General features: G+C 42.1%; 1 protein-coding gene and 1 pseudogene across 2 annotated transcripts in view; both read right to left on the bottom strand.

Moving 5' to 3' along the window:
* The window catches only part of LOC308097936 (prostaglandin E2 receptor EP1 subtype-like), a 211,333-nt gene that overhangs the window by 100,031 nt on the left and 83,587 nt on the right, over positions 1-27,715 (bottom strand). The gene's annotated exons all lie outside the window — the stretch shown is intronic.
* On the bottom strand, positions 1,729-8,971 carry LOC308099627 (cytochrome P450 2K1-like; annotated as a pseudogene). The gene is made up of 9 exons: positions 8,771-8,971; positions 8,425-8,587; positions 8,180-8,328; positions 7,965-8,074; positions 7,155-7,214; positions 5,921-5,968; positions 2,791-2,826; positions 2,455-2,599; positions 1,729-1,916 (listed from the first exon to the last, which is right to left on the bottom strand). The product of its transcript is annotated as a cytochrome P450 2K1-like (transcript).

Here is a 27,715-nt window from a genome sequence, read left to right as displayed (position 1 = left end):
TTTTTTGTTTTGATTGTATTGCTGTATTGTTGTATTATGCTTTCTGCTTTGGCAATGTAAACGTATGTTTTCTCATGCCAATAAAGCCCTTTGAATTGAATTGATAGAGAGTTACGCCAACTCCGTTCACTTCTTCGGGCCAGGTCTTCTACATACACATACATTGGCGAATAGTGACAAATCCATGGAAGTTCATGGAAGGCATTGAAGTCGACGGCTCCTTGTCACTATTTCCAGCTACATGAACCACCAACGCTGTTTCTGACCCCTCATTGGCGCAACTCTCTAATAGAAGGCTCTGATTAGGCCTAAGCCACACATGCAGCTGGAGGTAATAACTTTAATTTTGGGTGCGTTTCATTTTGGAGTACTGGAAAAGAGCCGTCCATGCTGGCACACACACAGCAACACCTGAAACACACCAACAACTAATGTTATTAGTTGTTGGTGGTGTGCTTATTGCTTAAAGCAGCTGCTCTGTAAATGTCCTCTTCTACCCCGGATTTGAACCTGGTTTCCTGCTTAAGTGCTGACATTTTTACCATTGAGCTAAGAGAGCCGACCTGCTTGCTCAGGATAAATTGAATCTTGACATCAGGTCAATTTGTGTCAGATACTGCATCTAGGTGAGACATGACCTTTGCCACGATCTAAATGTCTCAATAGAAGAGCAGGGAGACAAAATACAACCATCCCAATTGTATAAGTTATATTGTATTAACATACTCTACCATACAGATTGGACTAAATTACATTGTAATCATTAAAAATAAAGTTACACACTGAGGCTTTAACCCTGTGATCCCTATTTTTGGCATATCGTTATAGGCAACAGCAAATCTACAAGCTCACAAGGCATTGGGACGTGTTGTGAGTGAGTGGACACAGAGTCAGTATTCTAAACCACACTGAGAGGTAGACTGCAGGCACTTCTACTCGAGTCGAGACTGATGGAAAAACATGAATAAATAGGCTACAGTTTGAATTATTTCTACAGTTGTTAAAGCTATGTCAATTTATACAATCCAACCAAAAACTGTGGTGGTTGTAGTTTGTCTACTACCTTCTCTTCTATAGAGAAATGTAATGTTTATCCTGTGGTCAGGTAAGACCACTACTGGTTTACAAGTGATTTTGAAGTAAGGTGAAACTAATAAATCCTCTGAAAGAGGCTTTCAGTTAGTACCTCAACAGTAGAATTTCAGCACTCATGCGGGGGACCTGGGTTCAAGTCCCGGGTAGGACTGCAGCTTATAGAGCTGACAGACAATACAACTGTGGCAGCAAGAGATTAATGCAATAACTATTGACAGATCTCTTTATGATCGTCCAATACAGTAATGAGAAACTATTTAAGAAACACATGTCAAATAGAATCAAGTTTATTAGGTACTGGAATGCATATTAAAAAGTACATTCAAATACATATTATAAATCCATCTCTGTGGGTATCAGGTTCCATTCCTCAGTTGCTTGAGTGAAGAATGTTTGTTCCAAGTGTTATTATACTGTCCAGACAAACTGTAGTTTTCTTGTTCTATCATTTCAATCTGCCTTTGTTGGTGTATTTTACAGTACAAGTCAGTTATACTGTAAATGACTGATGGTGATGACCATTGGTTCAAGTCCCTTTATCTACACTATCCATTATGAGGACTGTATCAGCAAAGTTCTTGTTTATGAGCAATGGAACACATGGAAAATATTCTGCAACAACGATACTTCCATTTAGAGTCGACTGACAGCACACAGCTGATGAGGTGAAGGGTTGAGGGTAAATCCTACAGCTGGCGTCAGATCCAGTTCATCCTCTGTTACCCCAGGTGGAGGAGTGAAACGAAAGCGCTGGAGGAGAGAGGTGAGGAAGAGGAAGACCTCCATCTTGGCCAAACTCTCCCCCGGACATGCCCTACCACCTGAAAATATAAGTTGTTGCAACAGTTAGAACTGAGAAAGAAACTAGAAAAACTCTCCTCAGAGTGCAGATCTACGCCAGGCTGGGTTGCCTACCCAGGGCTATGTCAGTCATGGGCTGCAGCCATCCGAAAGCTGCGGGGGGATACAGTTTGTACAAAAGACGGTGCAACTTTCCGTGTTTTTGTCACCCCCCCCTATGGGCACAAGTGAAAGATGGAGGTGTGCTCGAGGCCCTTCAACATGCAATTGCAATATGGGTATGATTGGAAGTTTCGTTCATTACTTTTTTTGTAAGAAATAGGCCCCACTCACCAATTTTTAGGCAATTATAGGTAAACGGTTAATCAAATCTGTGTTAGACGGCCATTTACATGATGCCCAAGACCATTGTATCCAAAATGGTGAAAAGAAAATAATCTCCATTTGTGGCACCCCCCTAAGTGAAATCTTTCAAATTTGGGGTAGATTGGACTTGCATTTGTATGTGCATTTTGCAGTAACAAAATCTTACATCACAAAGGGAATTGTATGGCCTACTGAGATCCAGCTGCAGTAAGTTTCCAAGCAGAGGCAGAGGCCTGGGTCCTGGAGGTTCCTTCTTTTGTTCCTGGGTGCTGGAGGAGAGGAGGTAGAGAACAAACAGGAAAACAACAGCTCCCAGCAGAGTGACTGAACTGGGAGACTGGAAAAGATAATCTTCTAAGAGACACATTGTACTCAACAAACTCCCAACTTGTGTCCCTGAAGTGAGCTGGCAAATCGTGCTTCTCCTTCCCTCAACACAAGTAACTCCCTTTGTTTGAGGCTTCTAAGACTGGGGCCTACTTAAGCCACGCATGCAGCTGGAGGTAATAACTTTAATTATTGGAGTACTGGAAAAGAGCTGTCCATGCCGGCACACAGCAACACCTGAAACCATAGAAAACACACCAACAACGAATGTTATTACCTGCAGCTGTGATGACCCATCAAAAATATTTGCTCTGAAAAGGGACCCCTCTCTCTTTAATATATATTCTTGGCTTTTTCTGCCTTTATTGATAGTCTACAGTGAAGAAAGACAGGCAGGCACGTGCACAGATAGACTCTAGGTGGTGCTAGAGCACCTGCCTGCCCTTTGCCCTCTGGACCAGAGGTGCCCTTTTTTTTTTTTTTTTTTACACATCTGCATCAGACAGCATATGGCTATTGAAACAAATACGTGCAATTACGACGTACAAGATGTGCCTGTAATAAATATCACACTACTAGGGCAGCCGGCGGTTCTGTGCGCCGCACAAGGTGCCCTTATTTTTACTTGAGCTTTTCTTTACTTGAGCACCTGCCCCTCAAAATGTCTGTGCACGCCACTGAAGACAGGAAACAGGGAGAGAGGGTCAGGGAGTGACAAGGAGCAAAGGTCCACCAGGTTTGGGAATCAAACCCAGGACTCAGCGATCACAACTTAAGTGGTATGCGCCTGAACCACTTGCCTATCGGCAACCTTACTGTGCTGAGAAAGGTTAGTGGTAGTTAACTTGACAAGTTAGGTGCAGTTTGGGGCGAAGTTAACGTGCACATACAAAAATCATTTTGTAAATAGACTCTGTGCATAACTGTAGTCCCAGGCAGTGGTGGAAAAAGTACTCATATGTTTTACTTAAGTAAAAGTATCAAAACTGCAATATAGAAATACTCTGTTACAAGTAAAAGTCCGGAATCCAAAATGTACTTGAGTAAAAGTACAAAAGTATTGGCATCAAAATGTACTTAAAGTACCAAAAGCAAAAGTACTCATTGTGCAGAATGTCCCATTTCAAGTTTTCAAATGTATACAAATATTTTGAAAATAGCAGATCTACAAGTGTTGTAGATCGGCTATTTTCAAATGGCCGAAATATGTATTGGGCTGAAGTGGCAATATTTGCCTCTGAGATGTAGTGGAGTAGAAGTAAAAGTATTGGAAATTGGAAATACTCAAGTAAAGTACAAATGCCTCAAAATTGTACTTAAGTACAGTACTTGAGTACATGTACTTAGTTACTTTACACCACTGGTCCCAGGTTTCCAAAAGTTAGTTTGATGGCTCGGCTTGGCAGCAGATTTGAATGGTAAACATAAGGTGTCTGTCCGATTCAAAGCTGCTGCCAAGCCAATCAAATGAAGCTATGGGGCACTGATCTGGAACAGGAAACGGGTAACATCTGCAACAGTCAACCTCATGCATAAATGTGTTCTGTTAATCAAATTCTGGCTAATTCTCCACAGTTACAATCTGCACTTTTAGATTCATTGACTGAAACCTATGGGGAGAACTGGCTACCTCCAAGTGAGCCGATGGACAGGTCACAGTCCACTAGACTGGCAACAATTTGCTTTGCCATTTACACATCCGATCTAGAGTGGATACAGTTGGGTACAATGGCGGTTGGGTACGTGGCAGGCCTCCTTCGTGTCTTCTTAGTGTCTACAAGCTTGTTCAGTGCATATTTTACTAAAATGACTTACTGCTTAGAGACTGCCAACTTTATGCTGAGTTACAACAAGTGTGCTAGCAACTACAGCCACAGAGGGGTGTGCAGCTAAGTCCAAACTTAAAGCATTTGCAGTGGCCAGAACATTCCTTTCTTACTACTTCTATCATACATGAGTACTATGAACTCCTCAATGACTTGCATATGTTTATAATTTACTGCTACAGTTGTTGAACCGACTTTGTAGAAGACCGGGGATATTTTCTCAAACACGTTCCATGTCTGCCATGCTGACCTTTTTCCCTTTACATGGAAGGACAAAACTGTATGGCATCCATTGAATGCATGAAAGAAGCAAAGACCTGATGACTTTGCTCCAATAGCTGATGCAATTTCATGAACGGGATTCATCTGAGGTCCTTCTCCCTTTCCAAAGGCAATCCTCAGCTAATTCAGGCCAAGTCTTTGAACAAGTGAAACGGTTATGACAATGTCAGTATCTGAGGCAGAGCTGCAGATGATAGTATCTGACACACCATGATTCACAGCTCAGATACTGACATTGTTGTCATAGCAGTTTCACTTGTTCATAGTAAGTGATTGTCAGTATCAGCCGAGAACGTGGGAGTCTTATAGAGCCCTGGTATTGCTGGGGTGGAGTGCCACACTTAACCAAACGTGCTACTCATACACTGAGTTGCAATGCCCGAGATCAAACCCATGAACTTGTGATCCAAAGGTGAAAGCTCAACCGACTGACACAAAGCCTTGGCTTGAAAAAGCTGTGGATGGACCTCAGATGGTCCGTGGACCACTGGTGGTCCGTGGAGGTATTGCATGTGGTCCCTGATCATGCATTCAGTAATGTAGGAAAGTGAAGATTTTCTTTTAAATTTATTTTCATTATTTTCATATTTCTTTTATTTTGGAGAAACTTAGTAACTTGGTATTTGAGGACAGAGGAATTTAAAACATTATCAGTGGTCCTTTGAGGAAGCTTATGCTTCAATTCCAAAAGTACTTCAAGCTTAACTACAAAAAAGAGGATCAGCTCATTGCCATGTCCACAGACTCTGTCAAGAGGCACATTTGAAACAGTCCCTTGTGAAGTTCTGGATGAGTTGAGGCACAATTCCCAGAGCTTGTAGTAAAAGCCAAATGTATTCGACCTTTTGTAACGCATCTCTGACAGTAGTATTTTCATGCTGGCACACCTGAAGAATATGTACAGGGCAAGGTTCGAGCCAGAAAATGACATGAGAAATGAGACTCAACTATAGCCAAGAAGAGACAAACATGGACCACCTGTGATCATGTCATGGACCACTACTGGTGACCTATATGACACGTCAATGTTGTTGACAGCAGTTACTGGGACTTCCATAGAAAAGGGAATTGGAATCTCAAGAAGTGGAAGTGTGGCCTGGTTGAGTCATTATTAGGAAATGTGCCCATATAATAGCATGTGTCTGCTTACTCATCAGTTAACAGGAGTTTAATAGAAGGCTGGATGAAGTAAGAGAAATTCTCAAAAACACTCAAACACTCACCATGTGTCCAAGGTGGATTGTGAACACTGGTCTATATTTCTTGGACAGCTATAGAGACAAAATGTGAGATGTGTAAAATGACGCTCTAGTCTACAGAGTGCAAGTCTAACTAAATATATGTGGCAGGGGGAGGCTTTTTGAAGGGAAAAGTAATAAAACAATGCCTACTAGACTACTCCACCTTTTTCTAGAGGGAAGGTCCTCTTTAACAATGCAATGCACAGGTTCGTGTAACCAAGGATGAGCATGGAAATAAGACAGAATGATTTAAAAAAGGCTATTTAGCCTTCTGTACAGTAAACATTCAAAACCAACAATCATAATAGCTAACCAACACATACAATACCAATACATACATTGGGCTGGCGTAATGGAGGAGGAGAAGGAGCACAACAGCATGGAATAAGGGCATTGCCTGGCATAAGCCATGCCTTCCTGCTCTTGTCCTCCTCAAGTATGCCAACCTTACAGCAAGGGGAACCCCTAAAATGCAGCCCAGCCCTTTTAAACCCTGTCTGCCAATAAACCCCACCCCATGTGGACCTTAGTAACAGGTCCACCTGGTTACATAATAGAATACAGTAGAATTTCAGCACTCACTTTCAGTCCATAACATAAAGGTTATGGACTGTAGCTTAAAGATCTGACAGACAATACCACTGTGGCAGCAAGAAATTAATGCAATAACTATTGACATATCTCTTTATGATCATCCAATACAGTAATGGGAAACTATTTAAGAAAGACATGTAAATAGAAACAAGCTTATAAGGTACTGGAATGTATCGCGAGTTCGAGTCCCGTTCACGACGATCTTTGTTGCATCTCTCTCTCCCTGTTTCCTGTCCGTCTCTAATGTAAACTATGAATAAAGCCCCAAAAGCCCCCCAAAAAAATATTTTCATATAATAAAATGATTATAAATACATCTCTGTGGGTATCAGGTTCCATTCCTCAGTCACTTGAGTGAATGTTTGTTCCTTTCAATCAGCCTTTGATCGTAGCATAGTACTGTAAATTACACCAACAGTAATACTGTACATGAGTGATGGTGATGACAATGGTAAAGTCCCTTTACATACACTCCATTATGAGGACTTTATCAGCAAAGTTCTTGTTTATGAGCAATGCAACAATGGAACACATGGAAAATATTCTGCAAGAACTATCCTTCTATTTAGAGTCGGCTGACAGCACACAGCTGATGAGGTGAAAAGTTGAGGGTGAAACCTACAGCTGGCATCAGATCCAGTTCATCCTCTGTTACCCCAGGTGGAGGAGTGAAACGAAAGCGCTGGAGGAGAGAGGTGAGGAAGAGGAAGACCTCCATCTTGGCCAGACTCTCTCCTGGACATGCCCTACGACCTGAAACAAGAAGTTACTGCAACAGTTAGAACTTTGGTTGACCTGAGAAAGAAAGTTGGCAATTATAGGTAAACGGAATAGAGTAAACTGTATTAGACGGTCATTTACATGATGCAATAGCAGACTATTGTACCCAAAATGGTGAAAAGAAAAATAAATATTTCTTTTGCGACAAAATGACATTTGTAGCATTGTGGCACCCCCGATTGGTCTAGTGGTGTCCAAGATTAGCTGTCCACCAATCTGGGACCCCGGGTAAAAAAAAGAAGGAACAACAGTGCCCTCTGCTGTTTTCCATTTGAGCTGTAGAGCTCTGCATCTGTCTAGAGAGATTAGCTGTCCACAGACGGACGCGCAGACAGGGGGGGAGAGGGTAACATAATCCACTAGGAAGATGTAGTTGTGGGTTAGATTTCCATTAGATTAATGGCACGCACACACACGCACGCACACAGTTATATTTCAGTGTTTCGCTTTAGTTAATTTGGCTTGGTTGCTAATCAGGGTTTAATGTCTTGAGGATATACTTCAGAAATGTTAATACATTTGATGACAAGCACGAATATTTCTTTAAACCATAGAAAATATAATGTCTCTTCAGGGAGCTCAAGCAATTTTCCTTCTTTACCAGAATGGCAAATGATCCTAAGCGATGTATGGTTTCATGGTCTCTGTTAACCATTTCTTGGAACACAGGATCAGTGTATTCAAACCTGTCCCCATAGACAATGGCTGATATAACATTGGACGCTGCGTAATTCACTGCCTGGGTTGAATCAAAGGCTTTGCCTGTGACAAACAGAATCCATATTAGGTCAAAGAAAATATTGTGAAAGGAACATTTATTTGAATGTGGCATTATGATTTCCACAACAGTACAGATAATATGGTTACCTTCATTTTTTCAATTGTGTCAATCAGGTAATGACATTCCTGTATGATTTTCTCTTCACTTATCTTCCTTCCCATGCCAAAGTCTCTCAGGTTAGTCAAGGCAAAGCGCCTCATCTCTTTCCAGGACTCACCATTGGACAAAATTATACCTACATACACACATCAAAAGAAAAGTGTTTAAACTTGTCCAAGACATAAAATATGTGATGAACGAACTAAGCTACACAAAACATACAGAACTTTACCATGTCCTTTATTCAAGTCATAGAATATAGGACTGATCTCTCTCTCTCCAAACTCCTCGGCATAGTTGACCAGAGCCTGTTTGACTGTCTTGTATCCTGCCAGGACCACTACTTTCTTATGTCCAAGGTGGATTGTGAACACTGGTCCATATTTCTTGGATAGCTATAGAGACAAAATGTGAGATGTGTAAAATGATGCTCTACAGAGTGCAAGTCTAACTAAATATATTTTAAGACACTTGATAATAATGTTCACTTACAGTTAATATTTCACTTACATGTGTTTTTGCTTGTCACATACAGTATGAAACAAATCAACACATACATATGAGTAACAAAATCTTACATCGCAAAGGGTGGTGTATGGTCTACTGAGATCCAGCTGCAGTAAGTTTCCAAGCAGAGGCAGAGGCCTGGGTCCTGGAGGTTCCTTCTTTCGTTCCTGGGTGCTGGAGGAGAGGAGGTAGAGAACCAGCAGGAGAACAACAGCTCCCAGCAGAGTGACTGAACTGGGAGACTGGAAAAGATGATCTTCTAAAAGACACATTGTACTCAACAAACTCTCAACTTGCGTCCCTGAAGTGAGCTGGCAAATCGTGCTTCTCCTTCCCTCAACACAAGTAACTCCCTTTGTGTGTGGCTTCTCAGACTGGGGCATTAGGCCTAAGGGCTCACTCACACATACGTGGTTTTGAAGCGGCTGATATGCCGCAGGGGAGGCCCCCCCCCCCCCCTCCCCCTATGACTATTAAACAACAGACTCCCCCTCCACCTGATGGACGCTAGTAAACACATAGGTTGCATATCATTCATATCATTTATATTTTTTTAAAGGTATCATGACATTCATTTTCACTTTTTTTATTTTCAATGTTTTATTTGGGGTTTTATGACCTCAATTACACCCAAAAAAACTGAACTTAGAACATTCAGTGGATTTTCTGTGGTCTGGGGTTTTCTGAATAATTAGGCTGAAAAGTAATCTGAGCTTGGCCCTTCGACAGTGAGGTCACAGTCGATTAATCCCGCCCACTCTCCTCCTCGCCCCTCCCCTCCCCTATCCTTTCCTTTGGGGGGGGGCGGAGCAGAGGCGATGATTGACAGGCAAAATCCCTCACCAGCGACACCCGCAGGCAAAGATTTCTTTTTTCATTGCAGTTGAAAAGGCTTTAGAAATGTGAGAGAAAAACACCTGCCATGGATCACTGGAATGGAATTTTCACTTAAAACTTTTTGTACACTTTTGAAGGACCAGGACAAAGACTTTGAATGTGGTGTAAAAGTGAATGTCATTAAACCTTTAATATAAATGATATGGGCAGCTTAACATTTCCCTTTGCCCTGGTTCGTTCTGGTTCTTGTCAGATCGTTCATGTACCTGAGTGTATGTGGAAAGAAGCTTTTTTGCAGTCTATTGCTAGTAGCTTTGAGACTGCGCAGCCGTTTTCCATGCGGAAACATCTCAAACAGTCTGTGATTGGGATGGTTTAGATCACACATGGGCAACATACGGCCTGGGGGCCGGACGCGGCCCTTTGACTATCTCAATCCGGCCCACCAAGACATAATTTAAATAATGACCCCCAAAAAATCTACATTTTAAAAGGCTGCCATATGTTAATGGTTTTGAGACAAATTAATTTAACTCCAATTAATAGTAATTCATATTTGCCATTTGAGTACATACCTGCATTCCTCCATCATGTATTCAAATGTATGTATTCAAATGTTTTATGTTTTTAATGTAACAAACAGTCTGCCGTGAGTCCATATTGTTACGATCCTAAAGTCTAGGGGAATAAAGGATTGTCACATACGGGTTGGAAAGTGAAGTCTGGTTTTTATTGACCATTTCTTTTTCCTTTTCTTGTTAGAATGGCATGATTTTACAATGAATTATTGTTAGACATGATTTTACACAGAATTTTAAACATGATTTTAAACATTAAGTAGAAAATAGTACCTGGCGCAAAACAATAAACAAATAAACCAACTTAAACCTGCCATTGCTTTTAAACCTCTCAACTGTCCTAATATAAAATAAAAATGACATGAGAAGTCTAATCTAACTGCTCTAGTTTAATCTGAATCAAAAGTTGGCATTTACAAAAAGCTGGCGCCACAGTACTACCATCTCCACAAGTGTTTGATCAAAGTTAAAGTGTCTCAAGCTTCTTTAGTAGTAGCAGGTAGTAGACACAACCACACACTCTACTGTCACACTCTTGACACTCTTCCACAGACACGCTACTGACACCTGTAACAATATTTATTAACGTAATGCAATGTGTTTTATCAGTGACCTATGGAGTGGTGCATATCAGATAAGATAAAACTAATCTTAATCTTTTCATTGTAACCTCGTACAGAGTACGCCAGAGTGATACAAAAAGAAAAAGAAAGATCAACATTTTGTACCAGAAAATTCTTGTTGTGAAAGCAAGGACCTTATCCTAAAGTAGTCGGCATGTCTACCAAATTCATGCAGTTTTAACATAATTCAGCACTATGTGTTTCAAGTTTCAATTCAATTGTACAATGTGTGGCCCTCCACTCACTTTATTGAAGTCAGTGTGGCCCTCTGGAAATAAATGCTGCCCACCCCTGGTTTAGATCTTTGATGTTCCCTCGAGCTTTGCTGACACAGCGTTCGTCGTACAGGGCATGGATGGGGGGAGATCACATCCGCTGATGCGGTTGAGCTCGGTGCAGCTGCCGTACCAGGCAGTGAAGCAGCCAGTCAGGATGCTCTCTGTAGAAAGTTCTTAGGACTTTTGGACCCATGCCAGCTTTCTTCAGTTTTCGGAGAAAGTAGAGGCGATGTTGTGCTTTCTTCACCACTCGCGCTGTCTGTACTGCCCAGGTTCTCCACTTCTCTCCTGTAGGCCGTTTCATCATCGTTCGTGATCAAGCCTATCACTGTGGTCGTAATCTGCAAACCTGAACAAAGCCACGCAGTCGTAAGTGTACAGGGAGTAGAGAAGGGGGCTCAATTTCCTCTGAGCTTCAAAGCGATAGTAGTGATTGTTCAGCTCGTCAGGAAGTGACAGGGATAAAGGGGGGGTTTATAATCAGTGAGAATTCTCAACCCCTGCCATAAATCTCTGCTTGTTTGAGCTAAAATGGGCTTCCACCTCCTTTGCATACTCCCTTTTAGCGGTTTTCAGTGTTTTGCGAAGAGCATAGTGTGTTTGCTTTTTCTCCTCCTCATCTCCAGATCTGAATCCAATGTCTCTCTGTTCTATGGCCCCCTCAAAGAATACCCCTGAATGAAGGCATATTTGTGGGTAGCTCTGGTCCATAGCGCTAGAAGGAGTTCTCCTTAATAGTCTAGATGGAAAGGGGGGTCCACGCGCATAGGGTGGATTTTTTTACGCCACCTGTTTTTTCTTAATCCTTGAAGGGTATATTTTAAGATTCTGCCAGGCACCAAGCTGAAAAAATGGCCCATGGGGTTCATTTTTAACCCTTTGTTACACACATCCTACCCAAATTCGAAAATGGAAAACAAAAGAAAACAGCATAATTATTGAAATAAACAACCTACAGGGACAAATGAACACATGTTTCCATACAATTAGGACCCAGGGAACTCATTAAAATTGTTATTATTAAGATTCAAGCACATCTTGACTCCATTTCGGGGCAAAAAATGCACAAAAATAGCTGAAAATGTTCGGATCACATCTATATTTCTCTTTTTAGTAAATCCTTTAGGTGGATTTTTCCTAGCCAACAGATTTTTCTTGATCCTTGAAGGGTGTATTTTAAGATTCTGCCAGGTACCAGGCTGAAAAAATGTCCCATGGTGTTCCTTTTTAACCCTTTGTTACACATATCCTACCCAAACCCGAAAATGGAAAAAAAGAGAAAACAGCATAACTATTGAAATAAACAACCTACAGGGACAAATGAACACATTTTTCCAGACAATTGGGACCCAATGAGTTCATTAAAATGGTTATTATTAAGATTCTAGCACATCTTGAATCTATTTCGGGGCAAAAATGGCTAATAGTACACTGGACAAGATAAATTAGGTTATTATTGGAAATAATAATCTGAACAAGATTCTCTACAAGCTGTTATGCATTATATTGTTTGTGTAATCAAGGCCCAAACCTATTTAAAAATATATTCCTCATTAAAAACAAATGTAATTGCAGAATTGAGTTAGAAGATACAGAGAGAAATTAACACATTTTCCACAGTAAAATGTTTATTAGATGACAAAAAAGAGAGCAATACAATTATATTACATCATTCAAGTTCTGACCTTTAATTAAGCAGTATGTGCCCGACTGCAACTAATCATCATCATCATCATCATCATCACTAAAGAGGTCATCCTCCTCTTCATACTGATACTCTCCATCCTCCTCATCCACATTATTGTTGGAGGAATCTGCTTCTTTCCCAAGAGCTTCTTGCTCTTCTGGGCCAGAACCTCCACAAGAGAAGGAGGGAGGATGGGTCCAATTGTCCAGACAGGCTCTAACACCCCCTCATCCATCGTCTTCTCCCAGCCCACTCGGATACAGCAGAGAAAGAAAGAGAACTACTACTGGAGTGCAGGAAGGTCAGCCTCAAGCTCAATGCCAAGAAAACAAAGGTACTGACAGTACGGACAAAACCATTGCCACTGTGGACGGGACGGTGCTCGAGGCAGTCGAGGACTTCCGACTTCAAATATCTCAGGGCCTGGACTGCTTCAACGGAACAGGACCTGAAGGTCCGTAGGGCACTTGCCTGGAATGCCTTGCATGGGATGAGGAGTGTGGAAATCAGACATGGGAGAAGACCTCAAGAGGCGGCTGATTGTAGCTACAGTGGAGCCAGTACTGCTGTATGTACTGCTGAGACATGAACCCTCACAGTGGAGTCAGGACTGCTGTATGTGGCTGAGACATGGGCCTTCACAGTGGAGTCAGTACTGCTGTATGGGGCTGAGACATGGACCCTCAAAGTGAAGTCAGTACTGCTGTATGGGGCTGAGACATGGACCCTCACAGTGGAGTCAGTACTGCTGTATGGAGCTGAGACATGGACCCTCACAGTGGAGTCAATACTGCTGTATGGGGCTGAGACATGAACCCTCACAGTGGAGTCAGTACTGCAGTATGGGGCTGAGACATGAACCCTCACAGTGGAGTCAGTACTGCAGTATGGGGCTGAGACACAGGGGAGTCAGTACTGCTGTATGGGGCTGAGACATGGACCCTCACAGTGGAGTCAGTACTGCTGTATGGGGATGAGACATTGACCCTCACAGTGGAGTCAGTACTGCTGTATGGGGCTGAGATATGGACCCTCACAGGGGAGTCAGTACTGCTGTATGGGGATGAGACATTGACCCTCACAGTGGAGTCAGTACTGCTATATGGGGCTGAGGCATGGACCCTCACAGCACAACAGGAAAGGGCCCTGGATGGAGTCTACACAAGAATGCTACGAATGGCACTAGGTGTCACATGGACGGACCACATCAGAAATGTGGTCCTCTATGGGGACCTACCACGGATCACAGACAAAGTCAGAGAGAGAAGGATGAGGCTGGCAGGGCACTGCGTCAGGCACCCAGAACAAGAGGAAAGCAAGCTGACACCATGGGAGCCAACCCAGGGCAAAGCCAGGAAAGGCAGGAAGCACCACCCACGTAAATGCACTGTGGCACGACAGCTTAGCTAACAACACTGTAGGGGCGGCAGTGGCTCAGGGGTAGAGTGGCCGGGTAGAGTGAACTGAAAACCGCAAGGTTCCCAGTTCGATCCCGGGCTGGGGCGCTCCCCCAGAGTGTTGAAGTGTCCTTGAGCAAGACGCTGAACCCCTAATTGCTCCCGATGAGCAGGTTGGTGCCTTGCATGGTTTCCTCCGCCATCGGTGTATGAATGTGTGTGTGAATGGGTGAATGGCACTATCAATGTAAAGCGCTTTGGATAAAAGCGCTATATAAATGCACCATTTACTGTAGAGCGCAAGATCCTGATGATAGATTGGAGAGTGTGGATGGCAGTGATCCAGGAGTCCCGAGTTGGTGTAGGCTAGACCACACTCTCGCATCGCATCGCATACTCATCATAGGGGTTGGGCCTCTCATAGATTAGTTGGTCTGAAGGTGGCATGCTGTACACCTGGGATCAGACAAACCTTGGGGGGAGGCAGGAGTTCCAGGTCTACTTGATCAGCACCCACCATTTTCTTCAGCATTTTAGTCCGCACAGCATTGACTGACTTTATACGAGCATGCTCATACATAATGCATGTGAAGGACTCCATCTCTTGTGGAGCTGGCATCTTTGGGGAAGTTGGGACCAGCTCTCTTGAAAGCCAGCTCTGGTGGCATCTCCATCTCCATCTCCATCTTAAGGCGGGGGGGGGGTTCTGTCCTGAAATAGAGTCTAGATGTGCTTGAATCTTAATAACAACAATTGACTGGAAAAATATGTTCATTTGTCCCTGTAGGTTGTTTATTTCAATAGTTATGCTGTTCTCTCTTTTTTCCCATTTTCGGGTTTGGGTAGGATATGTGTATGAAGGGGTTAAAAAGGAACACCATGGGACATTATTCCAACCTGGTACCTGGCACAATTTTAAAATACACCCTTCAAGGATTAATAAAAAACAGTTGGCAAGGACAAATCCACCTAAAGGATTTACTAAAAAGAGAAATATAGATGTGATCCGAAAATCTTCAGCTACTTTTGTGCAGTTTTTGCCCCGAAATAGAGTCAAGATGTGCTTGAATCTGAATAATAACCATTTTAATGAATTCCTTGGGTCCTAATTGTATGGAAACATGTGTTCATTTGTCCCTGTAGGTTATTTATTTCAATAGTTATGCTGTTTTCTCTTTTTTTCCATTTTCGGGTTTGGGTAGGATATGTGTAACAAAGGGTTAAAAATGAACCCCATATGACATTTTTCAGCCTGGTACCTGGCATAATCTTAAAGTACACCCTTCAAGGATCAAGAAAAGAACAGTTGGCAAGGAAAAATCCACCTAAGGATTTAGTAAAAAGAGAAGTATAGATGTGATCCGAACAATTTCAGCTATTTTTGTGCAGTTTTTGCCCCTAAATAGAGTCAAGATGTGCTTGAATCTTAATAATAACAATTTTAATGAATTCCCTGGGTCCTAATTGTATGGAAACATGTGTTAATTTGTCCCTGTAGGTTGTTTATTTCAATAATTATGCTGTTTTCTTTTGTTTTCCATTTTCGAATTTGGGTAGGATGTGTGTAACAAAGGGTTAAAAATGAACCCCATGGGCCATTTTTTCAGCTTGGTGCCTGGCAGAATCTTAAAATATACCCTTCAAGGATTAAGAAAAAACAGGTGGCGTAAAAAAATCCACCCTATGCGCGTGGACCCCCCTTTCCATTTCAAGTCGTTGCCCGCGCACCCGCGGTAGCGCAGCGGCTGCAGCCTCTTGTCTCTAGTAAGAAATAAAAAATACACTTTCGCTACTCACCAAAACAAAGACGGTTTTAAGACGTCAAAAGCCTACTTTCCTTAGTGGGAACACTCGGAGCCCCCCACCTCACGTCTAAAATACAATGGCCAGAAAAGAAAATAACAAAACATTTCACTGGAAGGAAAATATGTTTTAGTTACTCCACTGCGTCCCCTACAGATCTGGTCAATGGAACTTTTCTATTGACCAGATTTTTCGTTACGGTGATTTTTTTTTTTTCTGGCCAAAAAGTGTATTTTAGACGTGAGGTGGGGGTCTCCAAGTGTTCCCACTAAGGAAAGTAGGCTTTCAACATCTTAAAACCTCTTTGTTTTGGTGACTAGTGAAAGTGTATATATTTTTTTTTTTACTAAAGAGAGAGCTGCGAAGTTAGACCAGGGCTAATTTGTGGGCTGGTGCGGTGCGGGCCCGGGGCAGTGTAAACATCACATTGATTGGCTGGGGAAAGGGGTGAGGGTCGGGTTTTCATTGGCTAACAGGTAAATGAGCCGAGGGGATGATTCCATTGGCTAGAAATGCGAAAGGAAAATGAAAATGAATGAAATTTAAGCCGGGAGCTCTGTGATTGGTCAGATGATGAAGCGCCCTTAGGGCGGATTTCCATTGGCATGGCACCACACCACACCGCCTACTTGTGCCGCCGTTTCCATTACAAGGACCTGGGCTTAGTGGTGTCAAAGGGGTCTGAAATTGGTGCCCATTTTGGCACCACTCCTGAGTAGGTCTGAGCTAGGCCAAACAGGGCCAAACACTTCATAATGACTGATCACTAACTGACTTTTTATTTAGACAGTATATAGTTGTAATACATGATAATAGATTATATTGTATTATAATCACAGTTATAATCCATTATAGTGTATTATAATTAGCATAGTTGTAATACATTATAATTTATATTGTACTATAATCACAGTTATAAGGGTTCATTTTGGTTCTTACCGATAGCTGGAGTACACCCGCACGTGCACAGGTGATTTGCATTTGTGTACAGGACAGTTGGCCACTCATCTACATTATATTAGGCAAGAAGCAATGACCTCCACCTGGCTATGTTTACTTTACAAAGGCGTGTCAATGACCGGAGTCTGCTACTCATACCTGTGGATTTGAGAGGGGGTACTTTTGTGAAACAGTAGATATTGTGATGTAGTGTAGTGTAGTGTAGTGTAGTGTAGTGTAGTGTAGTGTAGTGTAGTGTAGTGTGGTGTGCTGCAGTCGAAATCCGGCTGTAATCAGGAGCTGTCTCTATTGACTGTAAGAGCTACCTCGACAGTCTCTATTAAAAAGAGAGGGGGAAAAAAACTGAATTTGCTTCCATTTGCATAGAGCATTATTTAATAAAAAAATGCAATAGGCCTACATATACATTTGACAAGGTCAATTTGATGGTACAGTACACACAATTACAATAATGTAAATTCCCTTTTTAAATGATACATTGTATTTCGGCATTTCAACCCTTCAATGTTACAAGTGCGCAGATATTTCAAACATTCTTTTGCTCAGACTAAAGACCGACAACATTTCCATTTGATTCTCAAGTCATAAGCATAATGAGACAAGTAACAAAAGGTCAGGAGTTTAACCACTTACGGCCTATACTATACTTCGTCGTACGATGATGTCACGCGAAAATAGGCAATCTACAAGCTCACAAAGCATGAGATGCTTTGTGAGCTTCTAGATCAGCTATTTTTTGCAAATTTAAAAAAGTGGCTAATGCGTCCTTTGACCAATAAGCACCATGTGTTAGTATCTTTCGGGAATACCATCTCTTATGTCCGCATACTTCCCATGCCTACTATTTTGTCTCCCATCCATGAAAGCACACTAAGCCATAACAAGCAAACGGTTAACAAAGCGGATTAATTTCACTGAATGCTGTTTGCTTTGTCTAAACAATAAATACATTCATCTCAACTCTGTTTAGTGAGCTTTGAGAGTGGGAATGTTACTTTTCACCCGCACACTGTGGTATGTCGTCTTCACATATACTACACAAACGGATTGTTACACAGGCTATGAAAGGAGGAAGACTATCTTCATCGTTCCTCTACAGTATGTGAGACTTGTTATCGTCATACATATAATCTGCTCAAACATTCGTTCTGAAAATATATTGGTCTTTGTCAGTTCGTAAAAAAAAGAAAGAGGCTATGACGGCACAATCACATACACACACAGGGGGGTGGGGGTGGGGGGAACAAGCATTGCTGTAATCATCATAAGCCCGAGTTACATTTGTGTCACACACAAGATTGAAAATAACCAATCGACAAGCTCAAAAGCGACCTGATGTGTTGCGTTGTGAGCTTGTAGATCTGCTGTTTTCCGCACACACGACCATGAACTGTGTAGTGGTAATGGGCTGGTTTACTCGGCCATAGCAGCTAAAGTAATGCTCCTACACACATCATTTTTAAGTAATCATACCACAGTTGTAGAATAGTCTGAGGTAAGGGATGATGTGCGCTTTAACACCTGCAAACGGAAAGAAGACATGTATACACACACACACACACACACACACACACACACACTGAAGAGTCTTTTCAACATGTGTTGCAGGAAAACAAAACATGAGGGTACAAGGCAACCCTCAAGTCATTGTAATCTTGCAGGAATAGATCAAAATCTGTCAGATGCAATCTATAGAGGCTTGCTTGCTTTACAGGGCAAGACATTTGTCAGATATAGAAACGCATGTAAACCAAGTGGTTAATATGCATTTACACTCTATCTGACAAAGAAATCTGTTACTATTTCAGCAGCTAATGTCAGCTTCATTCCATATACAGTAGGTGTCATGGAGCTTGTGGTGACTGGGTTTCCATGACAAGATCACACACCGCTGCTGATTTGTTTGGAAGCCAAAACAAAAGAGAAGTCAAGGATGCTTTTTTTCCCCACGTGTGCTAAACCATCAGTCATGCTCAATGCCCTCTTTTCAAAATGTGCTAAACGTAATTTGAGGACATGTCTTCAGTCAGACAAGAACGGAGCTTCCAGTGTTTGCTCGATGGTTCCCAATGCCATGCAGTTCTAGAAATTGTAATTCAGGCATGCATTCATGAATGCACCCGGTACATCTATAAATAGCTCTTAACGAGTAAATGGTTCGAGTACCATGATGAATATGTTATATTATTTACACCTGGCAAAAACATTAAGCGACTTTTAAGGATGATCAGGCATTAAAAGTATCGGGTGCGACAGTGGGATAAACCCTCATTTGTTAGATAAGGCTAACGGTGGACAACCGACGGCTGAGTCAAATAGAGTGGTTCATACTCTCTTTGCGATCAACAATGTCAAAAACGGCATTCATTCTCAGAAACAGAAAAAAAATCAAGCGATAAAACAAAAAATATATAAATAACAGAGAAAAGAAAGGCTACACACATAAAAGTAGACACACTGTTAAGTCGTCGGTCATACACAGTGAAACAATAAAGCAGCGTAGTACCTAGACAGTAAAATCCTCAGTGTTCATTTAGCCCTGAGAGAGTACAAATGGAACCACATGGACCCGTAAGGGTCCATTTGGTTCCATTTGTACTTCTCTCAGAGTTAAATGAACACCGTGGATTTTACGGTGTAGTTTGATTTTCCAGTGGTCATCGTGGTCATCTTTAAACTCACATAAAGGTGCAACATTTAAGATTTTCTTCATTTTTTTACTTGGTATATAATTGACCCCATCCCCGCCGGTTACAACCGTCGCTTCATTACTTTGTCTTATATAATAACAAGAAATGGCATGATTGAGGCTCGAGGCTGATGTTTGGGTGCCGGGGCCCAGTGTGTGTGCGTGGCGGTTCGAATCCCACGGAAAGGGTCACATAGAGCCAGAGATACGCGGCCACATGAACAAAACAGAGGCCCACAGCACCTCTAGCTGCCCCTGCAACCGCACAGTGGCGGAGGCCTGTGCGTTGTGTGTCCAATACGCACATTATGTTGTATAACTGTATATAATACACAGACCATCCAGACACACACATGTGGAACATGGATGGGACCCGGAGGGGACGGATGGATGTCCTCTTCGTTCGTCTCTTATTTCCTCCTGCCCTCTGTGCAGTGTTGGAACTGGGCAAAGCTGAGGAACACTTGCTCCAGTGATATCTGGCTCACGCAGTAGTCTTCAATACGGTATTTCTCTTTGGCTGCCTCCAGGGTGCCAAACACCTAGTTGTGGGTGGGGGTGGATAAAGGAATTGAAAGTGTTAGGTAAATACATTAAGGTGCTAGCAGCGGTATGTAAGGTTCTGATCAAGTGATAGTTGAGGCTGTTGGATCGATCATGGCATTGTGGAGTTATTACACCTTTTCTCCTCTAGAGGGGGCTCTAACATCAGCAATGAAATGACATGCAGGTTCTATGTACTGTATAAGCACTTTTACCTGTGCCCAAGTGAGAGTCTTGTCGGTCAAGTGGTAGCTCATCCTTCAGTAGACTACCTGTGGTGGGAGAGAGACCATTTTGGTCAACATCCATTTCCTCATCCATTTACGCTGATTGGTCATCTGCACAACAATGGCAAAATGTATTTTTCTGTTGATATGAATATCAGTTAATTGTTCGGGATCATCATAGTTGAACCAGTTTAACCCGATACTTAGTTGATTGAGGTCCCCCAGGGCTCTATACTAGACTCCCTCCTTTTTTCCCTCTACACCAAATCTCTTCGGTGAAAATAGCTGATCTACAAGCTTGTAGATTTGCTATTTCTGCCAAATGTACACCCCAGAATAGTGATGCTAGGGTTCATGTGGTTATAATCATATTTAATTGGTTTTATTGGTTATAAGCAATATTTAAGACAACCCACGTCCACTTTGATCGAGAATTCCTATCTATTTCCGGCCTATTTCGGCCGCTCTCTGTGCACCATGATGCATTTCGTAAGCAAGCACTGGCCTGATACGTCCTTATGATCTATGGCAGCCGTTACGTCAATCATTCATACAGTATTTTCTGAAGTGTAGATTGCTATATGGTAAACATTGTTGAGGAAGCAAAACCCAATAATTTTACTCTTGTGTATATAAGATGTAACAATCAAAATCTTGATTGTTATTTTGGTTATTTTTAATCAATGCTACATAAGGCAGTGGCAAAAAAAACTGTTAGTAAGGACATTCACACATTGTACACTAATGGCATCATTAGAGTTACTAAACATTTCAGAACAACTTTGGCAGCTTTTCAGAGACACAGAAGATTGCTGAGTATTATGGATGTGAGTGGAATGTTATCACTACAGCAAATATATTGAGGTCATTTTGAAAGTGATGATGGCTTCCCTTTAAGTGTGCTCAACGTTGTAGAGCCTGCACTGTCACACAGAGAAACATTCTGACCTGGGAAGGTGCTTTCAATGAAATCTTTGAAGAGCTGCAGGTCACTGTCCTCCCAATCTGGGAACCCATCGCCAACTGAAAATGAAAAACAGCGCCCTCTGCTGTTTGTTCTATGTCTGTTGGCTCTGGGCGGAAGAAAACGTAACGCCAGAGCGCAAGGAAACCGGTGTTTGTTGTATGCCTTCAGCGCATCACTTCCGGTTGGTGCGACTATGTTTTCATTCCCACTAACAATATTTCTACACGGAACACTAACACCACTTCTCCCAGAGAACATGGATTGTTTTGGTTATAAGCCCACTTGTTTCTATGATGAAAGAGTAAGTTAAAATGTGAATATCTTTCCGTGGTTTTGTCTGCTCCGCGGACGCTATTGTTAAATTAGTTTCGGTTTGTTTCGAGGGGGGAAGGATCGACGGACACGTGAATCCCGCCCACTACATTTGATTGGGTAAAGCGCGGCCTGCTTCCTGATCTGAAGGCACGCCCATGCGCACACGTTGTGACGAACCTCCCCGACAGATTCCAACGCAGTGCAGAATCTGTTCTTGAGAGATTACTGTCCTCCAGGTCGACCTCTACGTGCACCTTTGCCAGCAGCGTGTAGCCACTGCCAAACTTGCTCTTCAGATGCTGGGGACTGTCCAGACACTTGAACTGACCGTTGACCATAACAGCCAGCCTGGTGCACAGAGCTTCACACTCCTCCATACTGCAGCGAGAGGAAACGAGAGGGAAAGGTGAATGAGAGCTAGAGCATGACACGTCATTGTGTCCCTGGTTATTGTTTTTAACCACTTTAAACTAGTATCCCTGTTTTGGGCGTATCATTATAGGCATAAATGTAAAAAAATTGTCACAGCTCACAATGCATCGCAACGTGTAGTGAGCTTGCCTTGTACATAGGCTATCCTCAATATTTGTCATACAGTATGACAACGTATATAGGCCTTAAACTGGTTAATCAGTAAACCTGTAGGCACTGAGATGTAAAAATGTAATTAAACTTAAAATCCATTTGAAAAAACTAAAACACAAACAGGCTAACGAAATGCCTTCATTACCATCAGGAACGATGCTTCATAGTGTTGGTGCTGACAACAGTGTGAATTTCTCTCAGCCACCAGAATAATTATTCAAAATCTGACAGCGCTGCTGCTTTTACGCTTTCATGCACTGAGTACATTTCAAACACCATGCCAACTACTGGAATATTAATTGGATTTAATTGACTGTTGTGTTGTGCAACCCAGGAGATTTTCTTCACTTAATAGTATCATACGGATCAGTAATCCAGCAGTTTTCTTTGACATGTGACTTGGACATGTTATCTCCGCCAGAAGATCATGCATTCGCCTGTAAGTGAGTGTGTGTGTGTGTGTGTGTGTGTGTGTGTGTGTGTGTGTGTGTGTGTGTGTGTGTGTGTGTGTGTGTGTGTGTGTGTGTGTGTGTGTGTGTGTGTGTGTGTGTGTGTGTGTGTGTGTTTATGTCCTTTGTACACCTTGTACTTCTGCTTATGTGGACATAAATAAATATTTCAAATGTTTGCGCATGCGCGCAAATGTGCATGGCGTGCGTGCGTGCAACAAAAAAAAGTGCAGTTCAAACATTCCAAGAAGTGAAAAGTTCACTGAGTTTACAACAGATGGTTTTAATTTATGTTGCTGTAATGTTCTAACGCTGAGCAGACCTGATAGCACACTTGGCGGCACCCCAGGAGTGAAAAGCTTAACAAGAGTGAAGAGCTAAATAAACTAAATAGAGTGAAAAAGCTCAACTAAATAGAGTGAAAAGCTCAACTAAATAGAGTGAAAAAGCTCAACTAAATAGAGTGAAAAGCTCAACTAAAATGAGTGTGAACAGAGTTTACCTATGTGAGGTAATGATGATGGCCTTGCCAGACTCCCGTGTGCGTGTGACAGCATCCCACAGCAGTCTTCTGGCCACAGGGTCCATACCAGTGGAAGGCTCATCCAGGAAGATGACCGGCGGCCCACCTATCAGAGCCATGCCTGCACTCAGCTTCCTCTTGTTGCCCCCACTATACAGAGACCAACAGGGAATGGATATGTAATGTATCACCCAATCAGCCATTTGTCATTCATGAGGGGAGTGATAAAAGGACAGAGAGGGTGATAAGCTTGCACTGATTTGTCACCTGCCATATCTTCCCTATAGGGGTTATACAGCAGCTGACCAATCAAGGCAGCTAAATGAATTGCCACCGTGGACAGAAATGGCACCATGAGCCACCATGCCACTATTCATTCTTACACTTTCTCATTTGTCATACGACTAACAGCGACAACAGCAGATCTACAAGCTCACAACGTGTCGCAAGTCGCAACACAACGCGGTGTGAGCTTGTAGATCGGCTATTTTAGCAATTCTTTTGGAAAGATTTTCACCATTTTAAGAGAAAATAGGGACGCCATGGTTAATGTTGTTAAAATATATATAAAATAAATAATAGCAGCGGCACATACACACACACGTTCAGTACAATCCCTAATTTGTAGAAATGTCTATGCGTACCTGTAACTGCGAACCAGTTTATCAGCATGGGGCTCCAGCAGCAGTGACCTGAGGACGTTCTCCACACAACCAGACATATATTTCTCTGGGATTCCTCTGAGCCTGGCATACATACTCAGAGTCTCTCTTCCCGTCATGTGGTCCAAGAGAGCGTCGAACTGGGGACAGTAGCCGATGCGCTGCTGCACCTGCAATTCAGAGCTGGAATGATGAATACTGTCCATTTCAAATCTTTTTCAAGGACCACCGGTTTGATATGCTTTAGTTTAGCCCACAGATACCCATGTGAGAGGATTTTATTTTTAATCTCTGGGACCACAATCGACATAGTTTAATCCTCCACTCTCTTGGTTCCTTAGTTGTACACTCTCAGAGTTACAGACCCATAAGGGTGTTTTTGGTTCCTAACTATCAATCATTTAGCTGAGGACCCCTGGAACCCCTTCAAGGACCCCTGACCCAATATTGAAAACCAGTGTCTTATTTTTTTTTAAAGTCTATTAACAGCGTGGCCTCCCTGACCAACCTTTAACTTTAACAAAAGCGCAATTTTACGTTTTTGCAAATACACCGTGGAGTGCCATAAACGTAATATTACGTAATTCTTTTTTCCCCCCACAAGAGGGCGCTCTAACGCAACTTAGGAATGATCCTAGGAACCTTTAAAAGGGAATGGACGGATGTGATGTCATCCCAAAATAACCAAGCCCCCAGAGTTGGAGCATGCGCACACTAGTGCGCATGCTCATAACTCTATGGGGAGTCAAAATCGAACCAATAATTCTACTTCCGGCAGGTTTCCGGGTGCTTCAAAACGCCAGTGAGCACATTCATTGAAATGATAGCTGGGGGCGGGGCAATCCGCCCTCTAGTTATATTATACCTCTATGAAAATAACGGACGTGCATCCGCCCCAATGATGGGATCTTGAGAAAAAGGTCCATATCTCCATATCTTTTTTTGTGGTCAAAACAAGCCATTTTCGACGGTCGATCTCTCTGCAATGGCGGATCGCGGTCGAAATGTTATTGTTCCAGTCGTTAGACGGGACCCTTGGCCATCACCCAGGGTCCCTTTGTTTACATCCGGGTCCTCGTTGTGGATTCTGCAGCTCTAAAAAGATCGCCAATAAACGGTAAAAAACGCTGGCATTGACTGTACCCTGTTTTAAAAAAACTCTGCCACTCGAACTGGCAAAGTCGCACTATACGGGAAAAATTAGGAAGGCCAGCATTGACAAATTGGCTGCTTGTTGACTAGTGTGGCGACAATATACATCTCTTTATCATGTAAGAATTCCACTGAAAAACATTTATGCATAAGATTTACATGCATAGATTATCAACTACAATCCAACTTTCTAACTCTTAATGAGTTTCAACTTCACTTCACCAGGCATTTCCTGGTGCAGAACCGCAGGGGGTTCTGTTTTGAGACGTCTGCCTTTTACCCCACGTGTCCCCTTTTGAGTGCATCATTACTCCAGGCCTTTACAAAAATCTAATGAACATTTTCCAAGAGGCAAGGACTGCTACTGTGGAATAATCAACAGGGCTGGTGGGGGAATGCTGATGCAGAGGACTGAATCTGCGACGCTACAGAGAATCAGGCAGCTACCCACACACAGCACAACCCATGCCTGTGCTCTGATGTGATAACCGTTTGAGCTTCAGCTACGCTCGCAGTCGAAACCTACTCGTTAAATTCCTAGACACGAGCGCCGTTTGTGTAGATACTGTTAAGTGATAATGTGCATAGCGGGTTGATTCGGGCCGTGACAATACTGTACATACATTATACAGAAAACCCCCGTTCTAGAAAAATGTATGCGACTGCCTGCATTCACAGCACGTTCATTGAAGTCGATCTGCAAAAAATCAATTTTGTCCTCAGAAAGCCTCTTTGAGATTCCCTCGGCTGGAGTCATCGACCAGATGGCTCAAACATCATGCAATGGATAACTGATATGACACCAGAGTGACATTTCAAATCAAACAGACTGCGTTTACTGACTCACTCTGACTGAGTCATTGCTTCCAGTGGTGTAAAGTAACTAAGTACATTTACTCAAGTACTGTACTTAAGTACAGTTTTGAGGTACTTTTACTTTACTGGAGTATTTCCAATCGTCTATATTTTTACTTCTACTCCACTCCAACTAGAAAAATTAGGAAGGCCAGCATTGACAAATTGGCTGCTTGTTGACTAGTGTGGCGACAATATACATCTCTTTATCATGTAAGAATTCCACTGAAAAACATTTATGCATAAGATTTACATGCATAGATTATCAACTACAATCCAACTTTCTAACTCTTAATGAGTTTCAACTTCACTTCACCAGGCATTTCCTGGTGCAGAACCGCAGGGGGTTCTGTTTTGAGACGTCTGCCTTTTACCCCACGTGTCCCCTTTTGAGTGCATCATTACTCCAGGCCTTTACAAAAATCTAATGAACATTTTCCAAGAGGCAAGGACTGCTACTGTGGAATAATCAACAGGGCTGGTGGGGGAATGCTGATGCAGAGGACTGAATCTGCGACGCTACAGAGAATCAGGCAGCTACCCACACACAGCACAACCCATGCCTGTGCTCTGATGTGATAACCGTTTGAGCTTCAGCTACGCTCGCAGTCGAAACCTACTCGTTAAATTCCTAGACACGAGCGCCGTTTGTGTAGATACTGTTAAGTGATAATGTGCATAGCGGGTTGATTCGGGCCGTGACAATACTGTACATACATTATACAGAAAACCCCCGTTCTAGAAAAATGTATGCGACTGCCTGCATTCACAGCACGTTCATTGAAGTCGATCTGCAAAAAATCAATTTTGTCCTCAGAAAGCCTCTTTGAGATTCCCTCGGCTGGAGTCATCGACCAGATGGCTCAAACATCATGCAATGGATAACTGATATGACACCAGAGTGACATTTCAAATCAAACAGACTGCGTTTACTGACTCACTCTGACTGAGTCATTGCTTCCAGTGGTGTAAAGTAACTAAGTACATTTACTCAAGTACTGTACTTAAGTACAGTTTTGAGGTACTTTTACTTTACTGGAGTATTTCCAATCGTCTATATTTTTACTTCTACTCCACTACATCTCAGAGGCAGATATTGTACTTTTACTCCACTACAATTATTTGAGAACTGTAGTTACTAGTTACTTTGCAGATGTAAATTATTACATTATAAAACATACATTAACCACTTTATCCTAATTGTATACATAGGCTATTTGAAAATAGCAGATCTACAAGCTCACAACGTGTCGCATCGCGACGCGTTGTGAGCTTGTAGATCTGCTATTTTCAAACATTTTAGTACTTTTACTTTTGGTACTTTAAGTACATTTGGATACCAAAACTTTTGTACTTTTACTCAAGTAAATTTTGAATTTCGGACTTTTACCTGTAACAGAGTACATATATATATATATATATATATATATATATATATATATATATATATATATATATATATATATATGTATATATATATATATATATGTATATTATATATATATATATGTATATATATATATATATATATATATATATATATATATATATATATATATATATATATATATATATATGTATATATATATATGTATATATATATGTGTGTGTGTGTGTGTGTGTGTGTGTGTGTGTGTGTGTGGTCGGTCGGTCTTTTCATAGATCTATTTCGCTACGATGGGTGTTACGAGCCAAACTGCTGTGTAGGACAGCACTCATGGCTACAACCTCTCCCAGGAGTAGGAGGAGTAGGATACGTGCATGCTGTTTCCCGAATGTAGTTTTAGCAGACACGTAACGCCGTGGACTTGGGAACCTACGACGATGGTGTTTCCTGAAGCCAGTTTAGATAGCACGTAGGGCACAACCAGCTGCTACTAATGAGG

This window comes from Gymnoscopelus braueri, assembly GCF_963280865.1.
Source record: "Gymnoscopelus braueri genome assembly, chromosome: 13".
Classification (NCBI taxonomy): domain Eukaryota; kingdom Metazoa; phylum Chordata; class Actinopteri; order Myctophiformes; family Myctophidae; genus Gymnoscopelus; species Gymnoscopelus braueri.
The sequence above is the reverse complement of the archived record's forward strand: the minus strand, read 5'-3'. Positions and strand labels throughout refer to the sequence as shown.